At 32.0% G+C, this 16,730-nt stretch overlaps 1 long non-coding RNA gene across 1 annotated transcript; it reads right to left on the bottom strand.

Annotated features, from left to right (window-relative positions):
- Window positions 1–9,984: 9,984 nt before the first annotated feature.
- LOC107890885 (uncharacterized) lies at window positions 9,985–12,691 on the bottom strand. The gene is made up of 2 exons (XR_001682078.2): window positions 12,023–12,691; window positions 9,985–10,153 (listed from the first exon to the last, which is right to left on the bottom strand). It is a non-coding gene; the product is annotated as an uncharacterized lncRNA (long non-coding RNA).
- Window positions 12,692–16,730: the final 4,039 nt, after the last annotated feature.

Raw genomic sequence — 16,730 nt, forward strand, 5'->3', positions numbered from 1 at the left:
TTTTTCCTTATCCTATTACAACATCTATTCCATTCAACCGAACACAATAATGCTATTACAACTCTATTCTATTTCATTCAACTAAACAATTGAATTACTGATTACTGTTACAACTCTATTCAATTACAATCATATTCCATTACAGTGAACTAAACATACCCTAAGGGCATGTTTGGTTGGGGGAATGGAATAGGACTGTAATGGAATAGAATTGTAATTAGTAATTCAGTTGTTTGGTTCAATGGAATGGAATAGAATTGTAATAGTATTCTTGTGTTTGGTTGAATATAACGTGGGTTGTAATAGCATAAGGAAAAATGCTTAAATGACCAAAGTACCTTTAGTAGAATTTTTTGTTAGGTAGATTATTATTGTTATTGTTATTAAATTTTAATAAGATTATTATTAAATATAATCTAATAAAAATAATAATAAATATTTTAGTCATATTTTAACAAAATTGTTAATAATATTTAATAATAATTTTAATATGATATTATTATTAAGAATATTTCAATGCCTAATATATTTGCTTCAATCTAACCTCTCACCTCTTCTCTTGCAAATAGGTCACAATCGCGAATATAAAAATGGGTTTTACATATGTTATGATAATCCTCTAATAACATTTTATTTTAGTAGTCAATTTTAATAGAAGGCAAATTTGTTGTATTTTATTTTATACATTATAATAGCATGGCAACAACAATTATTTATAAGGTATACTCTTTAATAAATTAATTATTTACAACAATCTTTGGTGAAATAAAAACCTTCAAATTTTACATAAAAATTACTAAATTTTAGTAACATTAGTTCTTTTCATATGTGAAATAAAAAATCAAAACTCATAGTTTTTTATGTTATTCAAAAACCATAATTCTTGATTTTATGTTATTCAAAAACTTATAGTTCTTTATATTATTAAAAAACATGAAGAAAACTCGACATAAATACAAAAGAAGTTTAAGATCCGTAATCCCTTTGTCTCAAAAGCCCTTCCTCATTTCCTTCTAAATAATGCAGCTTGATATTAAATCAAATGTTTTATTGCCTTCCAAGATCTAATACCTTTAACTTAATAGGTAAAACGTTACATGGTTTATCCATCGTTGAAAAAACCGAATAGGAGGTTGAATTATCTATTTCTTATTTTTTTCTTGACCAATCTCTAAAATTTTCCAATTCAACTTATAAAGTTGAACTGCCAAATCAATAGATTCCTGGTTCAACCTGTTGAATTAGCCGGTCTGATTTTTAAAGCCATGGTTTTATCTAAAACACTAAAATATTTTAAGGGTCAATTATGCAACATTAACCTGGATAACAAACTGTTATGCGCCTTGGCGTAAGATCTAGTCACAGGTCTAGACGAGAAAGTATCCTTGCTTCGACCTATGGTTACTCAAAGGCAGATTCGTCTTTGACTGAACCCCCTTCCCAAACTAACGTTTGTGATAAAAAAAAAACTCCCCTTTTATTTCATATTGGCAGCCTTTTTATAGGCTGTTAATTACAAAGGAAAATCCTAATCTAATTCCTAATTTAAAGTCCTAATAGAATTCCTAATTTAAAGTTTATAAAGAAATAAAAAACCTAGTAAAACTAAAACTCCTAAAGAAATTAAATAAATGTAGAATTCTAATTCCTATTCCTCCGTTGATATTGTTTTCCAATGAAAACATCTATATCATTACTCCCCCTCTCGGAGTTGAGCTTGTCCTCAAGCTCAAATTCAGGATAAGCTACTTGAAAATTATCAATTGGTTCCCAAGTGGCATCTTCTTGAGGACATCCTGCCTATTGCACTAATAGTTCCCGCCGACCCCGATTAAGCCTGGTATTAATAATAGCTTGTGGAGTAGGCAAGGCCTTGCCATCAGATACTAAGGGCAAGTCTCCTACCGCATCTGGTTGAGGTCCCTTGTATTCTTTGAGGAAAGAAACATGAAATACATCATGTATTCTGCTGCCTGTAGGTAATTCAAGCTGATAGGCCACTGATCCTATTTTGTTCAAAACTTTAAAAGGACCAAAATATTTTGGCAATAACTTGTGGTGCTTCTGCTTAGTTATCGTCAATTTTCGATATTGTTGAAGCCGTAACTAAACCCAATCCCCGACTTTAAAATTCAAATCTCTGTGCCCCAAATCATAAGTGGCTTTCATTCGTTGCTGAGCTTGCAAGAGTCTATCCCGAGCATTGTGTAAAAGTGCACCCCTATCTTGTAGAGCCTTATCCACAGCTTCAATCCTTGTAGAACCAGCTGAATAGGACAGAAGTCGAGGTGGATCCCTACCGTATACTAATTGGAAGGGAGTGGCCTTTAGGGCAGTGTGATATGAGGTGTTGTAGCAATACTCAGCCCATGGAACCCAATCGACCCACTATCGTGGACGATCACTAGAGAAGCATTGTAGGTACATTTCTATTGTTCGGTTAACTACCTCTGTCTGACCATCAGATTGGGGATGGTATGCTGAGGAAAAAGCGAGCTTAGAACCACTTTGACGAAATAATTCCTTCCAAAATAGACTGAGGAAAACTTTATCACGGTCTGAAACTATGGATTCCGACAAGCCATGAAGTCGGAATACCTCTGCAAAGAAGACGGTAGCAACAGATATAGCAGTAAATGGATGGGACAAAGGTAAAAAATGAGCGTACTTCGACAGTCTGTCCACAACCACCATAAGTACCGATTTCCCTTTTACTTTGGGTAGACCCTCCACGAAATCCATAGAAATATCAGCCCAAACATGTTATGGTATTGGAAGAGGTTGAAGTAAACCTGCGGGCTGTAAATTTTTCCATTTGTGGCGTTGGCATACTAAACAATGTTGCACAAATTCTGAGGTTGCAAGCTTCATTCCTTTCCAAAAAAAATCTTGGCGAAGACGATGCAATGTTTTCAATTCCCCTTCATGTGCCATAGCATGTATAGAGGAGATAAGAGTGGGAATAATTGGTGAGGTAGGTAAAAGGTACAACCTCCCTTTGAAGAAAATCAACCCATCTTGTGCAACCCAATCGGGCCCCAACTCTCCTTGTAGAATTCTTTGCTGGAGTTGTGATAATTCTGGGGAAGCTTCTATTTCTCGTCTGATGGCTTTAAGAATTTCAACTTGAGGGAATGAAACAGTCATGAGGTGTGGTAAGTCTTCGTCTTTTCTAGATAAAGCATCTGCAGCCTGTTCAACTTTCCTGCTTTATATTCCACTCGAAAATCAAACCCCATTAGCTTGCTGATCCAATGTTGTGGGGATGTCGTAAGTCGTTGGTCTAACAAATACTTAAGACTGAAGTGATCAGTACGGATGAGGAAATGCCTTCCCCAAAGATAGGGTCGCCAATGAGTTACTGCCTTTGCCAAACCTATTAATTCACGTTCGTAGGCAGCCAACTTAAGGTGTCGATCTACAATCTTGCAACTGAAAAAGGCAATGGGGTGTCCCTTTTGCTGTAGTACAGCTCCAAACCCGCTGTCTGAAGCATCAAATCCAACCACAAATTCCTCCTCAAAGTTGGGTAATTGCAAAACTTGGGTTGCTGAAAGAGAAGTTTTTAATTGGGTGAAAGCAACATCAGCTTCCTTAATCCAGTTGAAGGCATTTTTCTTTAGAAGAGATGTTAAGGGTGCAGCCACTTGTCCATAATTCTTGATGAATTTTCTGTAATATCCTGCTAATCCAAGAAAGCCTTGTAGAGCCTTGGTAGTTTTAGGAGTTGGCCAATCGGTGACATCTTTAATTTTAGTGTGATCAACCTCGACCCCTTCACCATGGATGACATGACCGAGGTAAGTTACCTGAGACTCTCCAAAGAAACACTTGGATTTCTTTAAGAACAACATATTATCCCGCAAGAGTTCAAAAACTAATATTACATGATGCATATGTTCAGTCCATGTTTTGCTATAAATTAATATGTCATCAAAGAAGACTAAAACAAACTTACGCAAGTAAGGGCGAAAAATGTCATTCATCAAACATTGAAATGTGGAAGGGGCATTGGTAAGCCCAAATGGCATGACAAGAAACTCAAAGTGTCCATGGTGGGTTCGGAAGGCTGTCTTTTCCACATCAGTAGTTGCCATTCTAATTTGAAAATATCCCGATCGTAAATCCAATTTTGTAAAATATTTTGCCCCATGAAGTTCGTCCAACAATTCATCCACGACAGGAATCAGATATTTGTCTTTAACAGTGCAAGCATTAAGCTCTCGATAATCGATGCAAAAATGCCATGACCCGTCATGCTTCTTTACTAATAGTACTGGAGAAGAGAATGGTGATCTACTGGGTCGAATGATTCCTTGTTGTAACATTTGGTTACACAGCTTCTCAATCTCATCCTTTTGAAAATGTGGATATCGATAAGGCCTGACTACAATTGGTCCCGTTCCTGGTTTGAGAGTCATACGATGGTTACATTTGCGGTTAGGAGGTATCCCAGACGGTTCTTGGAATAAATGCACAAATTCTACCAGTAGCTTATCTAATACTATATTAGTTAAATCCTGTCCCTGTATCAAGCTGAGTCGTGGAACTTCCTCTGGGTGCTGCCCTTGCCAGAGTATCTTCTTCTTGTTTACTGCAAATTGCATAATTAAGGAGCTGAAATCCCATAAAATTGGACCAAGGGTACACAACCATTTAACCCCCAAAATCATATCAAACCCTTCTAATGGTATTGTATAAAAATCAGCTTGAAAGTTGTCATTGGCCACAACGAACTGTACTGATTTACAAATGCCAATGCTAGGAACCCGTTCTCCGTTTGCCACATATACTTGCAACCCCCTTTTCTTTTTTTATTTTCAGTCCCAATCTTGGCACTAGACCTTCGCGTAGAAAGTTGTGTACTGCCTGAATCAACGAGAACTAACACTGTTTTTCTTGACACCTTTGCTGGTAGTTGCATAGTAGATAAATTGCAAGTTCCTCTAATGGCATGTAAGGAAATTTCAAGATCATCTACCTCATCATCTTGCTCATCTTCAATATCTGGTACTTCTATCCAAAATAGCCTTTTACATTTGTGCCCCATGGAGTAAGACTCGTCACAATTATAACACAATCCCTTAGCCCTTCTCTCCGCCATCTCTGCTCGTGTCAATCTTTTGATAAATGGTGCGGAAGAACCTATTTTGCTATTATTCCCCATTGGTTTCGTTGTTTGTCCTCCTCCCTTTGCAAAGCTCTTAGTTGTTGGAATAATGGAATTGTTGCCAGTGTTTTGGGAAGCTGACCAGTTTAGATTGGTTTGAGATAACATCTTGGAAGAGACTTTTTGTTTCCGTTCCAAAGCTCAAGCCATATTCATTGCAACTCCAAGGTTTCCCGGTTGTTGCATCTTGATATCAATTCTAAGTTCCTCTACTAATCTGGCAGGAAAAAGGTTTACTTGTTGTCGAGGTTTAAGATCAGTAGTCCTAGCTAGTAGTGATTGAAATTGACGTTGATATTCTTCTACCGTCCCAGTTTGTCTCAAGTTTGCAAGTTCCCCCAAGGGGTTATTACTCATAGGTGGCCCAAACCTAACATGACAACACTCTCTAAAGTGCTCCCAATCCAGATTTGCCTCCTCTTCCTCGATTTGATCAAACCACAATTGTGCTTCTCCTAAGAGATGGAATGAAGCTAAGCCGACTTTGTCTTCTTCATTGGTCCGCTGATTGCCAAAAATTTTTTTGCATCTTTTTAACCATCCTAAAGGATCACCAACACCATCATAACTGGGAAATTCCATCTTGGAGTATCTTGGCACCATGCTCCCACCGTGTTGTGAATCTGAATTTCTTTTCTTGCCTCTACTGCTGCCTTGTTCTTCATTATTTTTTTCTAAATTCTCTTTCGTTGTCTTTTGGACCGAAAGAGATAAAATCGTCATCTGCTCCTCAATGCTTGTTTCCTTGTAGCCATTTGTTCCATAAATGCCTCCAGCTTGGCTGTCAAAGTTTTTTCGTCACCCATGACAGCTGGCTCCGATACCAAGTTGTTATGCGCCTTGGCGTAAGATCTAGTCACAGGTCTAGACGAGAAAGTATCCTTGCTTCGACCTATGGTTACTCAAAGGCAGATTCGTCTTTGACTGAACCCTCTTCCCAAACTAACGTTTGTGATAAAAAAAACTCCCTTTTTATTTCATATTGGCAGCCTTTTTATAGGTTGTTAATTACAAAAGAAAATCCTAATCTAATTCCTAATTTAAAGTCCTAATAGAATTCCTAATTTAAAGTTTATAAGGAAATAAAAAACCTAGTAAAACTAAAAATCCCAAAAGAAATTAAATAAATGTAGAATTCTAATTCCTATTCCTCCGTTGATATTGTTTTCCAATGAAAACATCTATATCACAAACCTCATTACTAACTCGCTGACAAGCACACAAATATAAAAAGATAAAATGAGTGAATCTATATCGGTACAACATTTATGCTTGTTTATCGAACCAATAAAGACAACACCAAGTCCTAAACTACAAAATGTAATGGATTTTCAAACATCTATTTCAGATATCCTTGGATAATACTAGGACAAAATGTACAAAAAATACAAAGAATTACAACAAAATGAAATTTCCTTGTAACCAAACCCCGAAGCACTGTCGGAACCAGGACCAGAGTCAGAGTCTTTTTGTTATTCTCGTATAAGAAACAGCAAATTCTCTAGATAGTATTGGCTTCTCTTAGAAAGTCAAACTCATATCTGATTTTGACAACACAAAGGATAAATAATTAACAACATGCAGAGGAACAAAGAAATCCAAATCCGAGTGGTACGATTCTCTCAATTTACATAATCTGAAAATTACATAAAAGAAGGACAGATGTGTTTTGCAAGGAACAACAGTGTGAATACAGATACCTGTTTTTCCATTTCCTTAGCAATGGAAAAAAGATCAAATTTGATATCAGCCTTTTGCATGTACAGTACAAATGCTTGCAAGTTACGAATGTCAGTCATCATAAGATCCTGGATTCCCGGATGTTGCACCTGCCATAAACTTGAATGGTCAAAATCGCATAGACATATGAGGCTTTAAAATCATCTTCAAGGGAACTTACCTTAACAACAACATCGTTCTTATCACCTCTCAATCTTGCTTGATCAACCTAAGTTAGATACGAACATATGTTAATGTATATCAATTCGGTTTTTGTAAGCATTATCCTATTTCCGGAACCCGAGAATCCTGCAAAAATGTTAAAATTTATGGTAGCATTAAAACAGCAAATGTGCCATATCTTAATGTATGTTGGAAAGCATGAAGCTTGTTTAATGACAATGTTCAAACTTCAAAGATTTTATATGTTTAAATACATAAACCTATACCTTTCCCAGCATATGCTCATACAAACTTATACCCTTCCCAGCATGCTCATATAAACCTATACCTTTTCTAGCATGCTCATATAAAATTTCAAACCAGGTAAAGAAATGAAAAAGTAATACCTGTGCAATCGATGCTGAACCGAGAGGATTTACATCAAAATTCTCAAAAATTTCACCCATGCTTCGACCAAACTCCTCCTCTGAAACAAGTTGAACAACATCAAATGGTATATTTACCAATAAAAGTATTTAGTACCAAAGTGGAATGGAAAATATCAATAAGTAAAACAGGATTTCAAAAGGAACATAAATAAATTTGAACATACAGGTAAAATTTAGCCTTTAATTGAGCTGGAAGAACATAAAAAGCAAATGTTGTGCAGTTTGCCAATAGCTAAGAACAATAAAATCAACAAAAGGAGCAATCAATAAGAATCAAACAGTACAAAAGAAAAAGTAAAAACAGACAAACCCATTTAAATTTGAACTGAAAGAACACAAAAACAAAGATTGTAATTTACAAAGAGCTAAGAACATCAAAATCAACAAAAGGGGCAATCAATAAGAATCAAATAGTATAGAAAAAGTAAAAACAAACAAACCCATTTTAATTGAACTAAAAGAACACAAAAGCGAAGACCGTAGTTTAAAGAACTAAGAATAGCTAAATCAATCAATAAGAATCAAACAGTAAAGAAACTAGAAAAAATAGAAAAAAAACTAAAAAAACAAACTCATGTTGTTTATCCCACATTGCTAATTGCTTTTGTGGATCCTTCACAAAACTCACTCGAAGTTGAACCACCTATCATTTCAACAATTACCCAACAATGTAAAACTATCAAATTAACAACAAGAAGAAGAAGATAAAGAAGGGAACTTAAAGCCCGTATAAATATCAACTGCTCGAACCCAGAATTGAAATGAGCGATGCCAAGGTCTTAAATAAAGAGAAACCTTGTCTTGAATCGCTTTGAAATCAAAACCAGAAGCTAATGTGTTCTTCAATTGAGTCTGGATTTTTTTCCTTGCTAAAGATTTTGCCCTTAATTGGGAAATTTCTATAATCTCTATTCCTACGAGGAAAAGATTGAAAAAATTGGTGAGGGGCAATGGTGTTTAGGGCTTTATAAATGGAGAAGGTAATGAACGTAGAGGCTATAGTTGAAACTGCAGAAAGGATGACGATGAAAAATGAGGGTAAAAATGAAAAAAAAAAAGGTATTCTCTCAGCATTCCTACCATGCTCTGAATGGCAATTCAGAGGGTGGGACAAAATCCTCCATGCAGTGATGTGCAGGAATAGAAAACTAAACAGCAAGGCCTGTAATACACATTCCATTGAATCACACAAGGGTTTGTGGTGGACCATATAATTGAGTTGTAATAGCTATGCCATTACATTGAACCAAACAAGTTTTAACCGGACGATTGTTTCACTGTAATAGAATAGGGTTGTAATTGAATAGAGCTGTAATGTAATAGAGTTATAATAAGTAATTTAACTGTTTAGTTGAATGGAATAGAATAGAACTGTAATAGTATTTTTGTGTTTGGTTAAATGGAATGATGTTGTAATAGCATATGGAAAAAAACTAAAATGACCATAATACCTTCAGTAGAATTTTTTAAGATAGATGATTATTGTTATTGTTATTAAATTTTAATAAGATTATTATTAAAAATAATTTAATAAAAATAATAAATAGTTTAACCATATTTTAACATAATTATTATTAAATATAATTTAATAAAAAATATAATTTAATAACATTCTTAATATTATTATTATATGAATTAAAAAATCCAAATATATAATACTATAAAAATATATATAATCTACTTTATTATTTTTAAACTGCAATACATATTTAATGTGCTAAAATATCATTACTGAAATAAATAATTTAATTATTCTACAATAAAAAATAATTAAATATTAGAAGTAATAAATAACTCATTGCTAAAAAAAATAATAAATAACTTGAGAATTATATTTCACATCCAAGCATAATATTCATATATTAACAAAAAACTACATGATTTCATTAGTTTATATGTCATAATCCATATGTTTTAAAATTTTATAACATCAAAAAGTTACAACATTGTAATGACATTCTATCATGTCATTATAAAATCTAAATATTACAAACACAAAAAAATACAAAATGAAAAATACAAAATAAATTCACTACTTTATCTTATGGTCGGGAGTTTGATCCCTATTCATGAGAATAGAGCACATTTTGTGACTATTCATCCCACAATAGCATAATACTTTATTTTAATTTACATTTGTCATTATACGTAAATTTGTCAATTAACTTAATGTGATTGAATTTTGCCACTAAAATTTGAATTTTATTGAATATTTCCACCAACTTTAATTTTTTTTAACTAAAATTTACCACCCAATATTGATTTTGATGATTTGAAAACAAATTTTAACAAAAAAAATATTCTTTCAAATATTTTATTTTAAAAGTTAACCATAACTTAATTTATAAAATATAATACATTAAATTAGAATTTTTATTTATTAAATTAAAGGACTTGAAAATTAAATATAAGTTAACTTTAATTTTTAAAATTATATTAATTAATTTATTATTTTAACTATTAAAATAAAATATTAAAAATATGTTTTAATTAAAAAATATCTTTAAATAAATTTGAATAAAAAAATTCAAGTAAAGATAAAACTAGGCAAAATTTAATAGAGAGTTCAAAAAATAATAGGCAAAAGTTGCTGTTGAAGGCTCCGCACAAGTTCCTAAAGTCTCTAAATGTTCTTCTCTTGTGATAAAATGATCTGCAACAAGTGAAAGATTACAAGTTAATCACAGGTAGAATAGCCGACAAAAGGTATGTATCATGCCAAAAACATAACTTCATTATAATTTGCCTTTTCCCAATAGCATATTGTAAATGAAATAGCAAGAATTTTGTCAAGACTATCCAACAAATGCAACAATAGATAAAAGCAAGAATTTTACTAACAGAAATAGAATGTGCTATGTCACATTTATGGCTTTTCCTCAATAAAAAGCTTCCCACGACAATTATGTCGAGCTTTGAAAGGTGAAACCTATGTAAAATGCCAGGTTAATCACTAAACATAACAAGTTCTCTTGAGGAAAAGATGTAAACCTCATCAGAAAAACAAGAAGCATCAGCAACTAATTTGGTGACAAGAATAGAGAGCATCATAAAAAAGTTTTGGTCTTATTATATTAAATAAATAAATGAACCATTGATTTTAAGTTTTAACATTTTAATTAAAATCATGTTTGATTTTTATATATAATTTTTTATAGTTGTAGCAATACTAAAAAAAACAAATAAGATCAAAATTTAACTATTAAAATAATATCATTTACAATCTATAAGAACTATATATGAAAACTGCAAAATAGGGTATATCTCTATTTGATTTAAAATCATTTCATGAACTAGTTTCTATGCTTAGGAGAAGATCACTTAATCTTGATTGTGCTTAAATATGGTACAAGGCATTTCAACAATTTGATTTAGATAGTAGACAACAATGGGGCTTAAACTTGCAGCTGTTCTAGTACAAATGCAGCTTAGCTTATGCTATGTAGATTATTAAATGGGCTATACAGGTAGGGTTGAGTGGCAAGAGCAAGGACTTGAGAGGTATACATGCTTGTACAGATAGTAAAAAAGTGACATTTGGTCCATCTATTTTTTAGCGTTAATGATGAAAGTAATAGAAGGGCATTTGACAGGGAAGAGCTAACTTCATCAAAGCTCTAATAGTTATTAGGAGTAACTAATATTTGAATTTTGTTTCAACTGTTTGAACAAAAAAATAAACTGGCTTCCTTCACGAATCAAGCCCTCTTATTGCGTGTTTGTCATCATTTTGTACTGATTAAAGAAAATATTTTAGCTACAAATCATAAGTTACATAGAGTAACTTAACACTGCCATCATAATAATCTAGCACAAGATAGTGTTAAAGGTCTTCAAGAATTCAAGTCCTCATAATTTGCAGATCCCACAACTGTTCAGAGGGCCATTTTTTCAGGCAGGAGGGGGCAACAAGGAGCCTATTTCAGACTATCAGATTTATCAATCATGATTTTTCATCACTTCATACCAAATAATGATTCAATTGAATTTAGTATAAAGTAATAAAGAAACTGCTTGAATATATTATGAAGCTACCTATATGTTCAAAAGGTTCAATATGCCAAATTAATGAAGCAACAATATGGGAAATTATTAAATTTACTCTGACATACCTTACAGACTCACTTGGAAGATCCAGTACAATGACCCCTGTGCTTATCTATAATATATCTCTATGTCTACGAAGCATTAACAACTCGCTTTTCTATGAAAGGAGGAGCTAAAATCTTAAACACATACTATTTTGACATTTATTTAATACTATACATATACAAATAACACAAAGCAGAAACCAGGACATCCTTCGTGAAAGAAGAGAGGACAAAGTGTCTCTTATTATTGGTTCTTTTTTTTTAATTTCAGGAAAATATGGATTAGAGGTGGTCCAATACTGTTATAAATAACTATTCTGGTCTTATTCAGACATAGCACTAAACCATAAGTCAACTTAAATCACACAAGTATTAATTTTTGTGCATTTTCTTAACCCAATCGATAGAAAATGACTAATTGAGAAACATACCAGGTGCACAAAGAAATCTTCAACAACAGCTGTATTACTCTTTAATAGAAATGCTTCGTTCCTGTTTTAAAAACAAAATCCACATAATTCTGCATGTGCGGTTGAAGATGATAAGGATCCTGATGAAATTTTTATCCACTCTTCACAACCGAAGCTTGAGGATGAATTTGTGGAAATGGGAAATCGATGGAAATTATAGAATTCAACCGGAGCTTGAGGAGGGAGAATCGATGGAATTCGCCGATAGGTAAGAATTTGGTGGCTTTAGTTTGAAATTGGATCTAGGTTCGGGCTTGGATAGGGTTGGTGAGGATGGTTCAGAGGTGAAAAAGATTGAGAAGGTTGGAAGCAAATAGGAATCAGAAGTGAAAAAAAAGAAGAAGAATAAGAAGAAGAAGAAGAAGAAAAATGGTCAGATGTGAAAAAGAAGAGAAGGGCAAAGTCGATAAAATTTCAGGCTGAATATGTATTCAATGAGGAGGCTGCTAAATTATAAACGGTAGTTTTGTCTTGAATAAGGCTGTAAGGAATAGGGCTGTAATAGCCCATTCAGCCAACCAAACAATGGAATAGGGTTGGGCCCACTGAATAAGGCTGTAATGGTTTAGCGTTACAGCCAACCAAACAAGTTGTAAGTGTTTTTTATCAATTAAGAAAAAAAATCTCAAATACCAAAAGAAAAATAAATATCGAAAAAATTTTTTAAGGTGGATAAAATTAAATTGTAATTTTTACGATAATAAAAATATAATTTCACTATTTGAATAGCCTATTTTTTCTATAATTTTTAAAGTATTAAATTAAATTTTTATCATTTTTAATGGTCAAAATGTAATTTTACATTTACTAATTTAAAGGTCTAAATGAAAAAAATTCATTTTAGGAGGGCCGAGCCCCTGTCAACCCCCCAAAGTACACTCTTAATCTTGATAACCTTAGTCTCTTACTTTCAATCCCATTGTAAATATGTGCTTCAAAAAGAACACTTGAAATCGTTTGTTTCAAAGTAAAAGCTTTTACAGAAAATACTTTCAGCCTTTTTTTATGTTTGTTTCATATAAAATAGGATGGTCAATGTAAAATAACCCCATTATTCCTGTAAAATGTCTTATCATTTTTTTTTCCATAAGACATTTTCCAAATTGACAAGACTCTATTCACTGTAACACCCGTCAAAATACTGGGATGTTACATTCTCTACTACATTATTCATTTATCAAATATTTTCTTATCAATTCATAAATTTTCAATTTAGTGTCTTTTTGTCATAAAAGTTTAATATTCCCTAATTAATCATATTAAATCAATTTTCTTTCTTGTTACATTTTATTCACATAATTTATCTCAATATCTTGTTCCACATATCAAATTTCTATATATTTCACTTCTATTATTTCATACACATTTTTTTCAAGTTTAACAATTTAGTCATTGTCATCATAAAATTTTTCATATTTTTCAACAAATTCACTTTTACAATACTTTATGCATATTTCATCATCTCATAACACATTTATTAAACTTTTATCATAATTTCCTTATTCACATATTAAATTGTTTGAAATTTAAACTTTTTTACATTTTTAATTTAGTCCCTATTGCCATGTAATTTATTTTTCACAGCTTAATCAAATAATTTATTATAATATCTTATTTCACATAACAAATTTTCACACATTCCACTTCTCTTGCTTCAATTACAAAATTTACAAAGTTTACAATTTAATCCTTAACATAAAAAAGATTCATTATGTACTATATTTTCACCTTAACATAAATTTGTAATTAATTCACTACTTTATTTAAATTCTTTATCATAAATCTATAATATATGTTTGTTTCATTGAAAACAACTTTTATGAAATATTTTCAAGAAAGCTGTCAAACACTAAAAATTATTTTCTGAAAACCATTTTTAGTAAAACAAACAGAGCCTAAGAGATTATCCAAATTTCTTTTAGCCTAAAACTTGTATTACACTGTCAAAAGAAAAAAAAAGGGGAAGGGGGAGATTGGGTGTTGTGCTCTTTATTTTAGTGAAGTAGATTAAATATTCTATCTAAGACTTAGATTTATTTATTTTGATCTAAGAGTTAAAAACAATTTAATTCTCATTTTAAGAGTTATTACAATAAGTTGTCAGTTGTCAATTTTCACTCAACTTATAAATTATCTTTACTTTTGTAAAGTTACATTCTTGTACTTCTAAATTACTGGTTATGTACTTCGTAGGGATGGCATTTTCCAATTCTTCAAAACAAAAATTATTTGAATTATCATTATCGCTAACTATGATGATTTCTGTGTTACTTTCCCCTTTTTTGATCATTGGTCTCTCTTGCACTCAAGCTTAGATAGGGGGTTATCCTTTGATGTAGTGCCACACAACCGAAAACACGGTGTCCTACATGATGGTGTAGGTTGGCCATGTGGCAAGGTTGTTGCATGTCAGTTGTTGTCACGGAGTGTATTGTGTTGTCCTACTTTAACATTCTCATCCTTAGGGTCATATAAGGTGGTTATGCATTGGTGGTCCTCTCAGTGCAATGGGCTATCACCAGGCCGCTCTAGAGAGGATTTGTGAAGGGTTGCTTGCGAACTGTTCCATAATGATGGTTGATACAATTACAGAGGATTACTTGCGAACTATTTATCGACTTGTCATATGTGATGCTAACATGGGGTATAACAATAACAAAACCTTAAATTAATTTACCTTTTCATTGTTTATTTGTAGGTGATATTTGATTAATCACTTGAGAGGTATTTTTGCTCTCCTCTAATTTGATTTATGTTAGCAATCAGCTTATTTATGGGATTTTTTCATTTGATGCTATATGTGGATTTTTAGCAACTTTCAATATTGGGAGTAGGTATATTTCACTTCACTTGAATGTTGGGAGTAGTTCAAGGTAGTAGGGTGCTTTGTATTTGAATGTTAGTAATGAATGTATTTGGCAATTGGTGGTAAGTAAAAGATGCTTTGTATTTGTGTAATATCTCATTTTATAGTAATGTCAAAAATAATGGTTTCGGGATTACAATTCCAATAGAAGAGGTCATGTTTATTATTTAATTAATGTTTATTGAGTTATAATAGTGTCATATGAAATTTGGTTAAGAAATTTTAATGTTTGGATAGTTAATTAAGTAAAAATGATTAAATTGTAAATGTTGAGAAAGTTAGTTACTATTAGTAAATAGGGTTCAATAGCTTTACAAATTTAATTTGGTGGCCTTAAATGGTAATTAAACCATCACTATCTATGATGGACGATAATAGGTTTAAGTTTGACTTAATTGAATGATATATTAAAGGGTAAAATTGTAATTTAGAAATTAAAAACTATAATTAAATAAAATCAATAATGTCATCACCTTCCAAGAAGCTTAGTTGTCGAAATTGTAAAGAAAAACACCATTTTTGGGTGCTTGAAGTTCGACCAAACAATTGGGTGCATGCATGGTATGAATTTTTAGCCTATTTCTTGTATTTTCTATGTTTTTGAGATAGTTGTAAATAAGTCCAACTAACATGTACCTTTGTTTTCAAAATTGTTATGAATTTTAGATTTTACCATTGACGAATTCTTGTGATTCATGATATTGATTGATGAAATTGAAGTGTTAGTTGATAGTGTGAATTAGTTTACTAAGTGGTTTTGATAGTTTTAGTTAATGGAGTAATTGTTAAAAATAATTAAAGTTATATGGAATTTGTGTATAATTGTAAATCACCCTTATATAAGAAGAAGTTCAGTTAGCTTGGAAAATTGTAAAAAAAAAATTTAATTTTGAGATTTTAGGTATAGGAACTAAATTGTGATAAAAGTAAAAGTTTAGGAAAAATGCCTGAATAATAAAAAGTTAAGGGTCATATGCATTGAGTTGAGTGTGATATGTATGTGAATTTAATAGATTGTATTTGACTATTATATAGATTAAGACACGAATCATAAAGACAATAACCGAGGAAAGAGAAAAATTACGGAGTAGTCCCTGTTGGGAAATGTGTACATATTGTAGTAAACATGTAACTGTTTTCTATTTATTTGAATGATGAATAGATAAATAAAGTTAATTTAACATTTCACTATTATGTCTTTTGTATTTTCTGTCTTATGTTTTACATACACAATAAAATTGCGACAAACAAATATTAGCTCATTGATTGTTTAAAGTTCAAACTAAAGATAAGTGGCATTTTAAAGAAGGTTTACATTGTGAGAAAGACAACTTACTTCAGTAGATAATCTAAATGAGTCTGTAATCTCGTAAAACAATCAAAGTGAGCATTTGACTCAAATACTGAGAAGGATTATTATATCTTCTACAATTCCAATTGGGGAGATGGATAGTCTTGGTTATCGAAGCAGTTGACTCACGAGTAGAGACATAGATGTATTCATTGGTAGAATGTTGCATTTGGACTAGACCCAAGATGAATTAATTCTGAATCCGTTTGTGAATTTATTCACTTGTGACTTTCATGGTGTGATTTACCTAAATCATGAGTTAGTCACTGACCATACGTATGCAACTTATGTACTTTGATATAAGTGGAGGTTTATGCTCTAAAGATGATTGAGCCCATAGCCGATATGTTGGGTACATGACTTGTGTATGACATGGCTTTACTAGCAATAATGGAATTCATAGCTCAATTAAAGAGTTAATGATATCCTCTCATTGGTATTGTGTGGATTGA

This window comes from Gossypium hirsutum, chromosome A11, assembly GCF_007990345.1.
Source record: "Gossypium hirsutum isolate 1008001.06 chromosome A11, Gossypium_hirsutum_v2.1, whole genome shotgun sequence".
Lineage (NCBI taxonomy): Eukaryota > Viridiplantae > Streptophyta > Magnoliopsida > Malvales > Malvaceae > Gossypium > Gossypium hirsutum.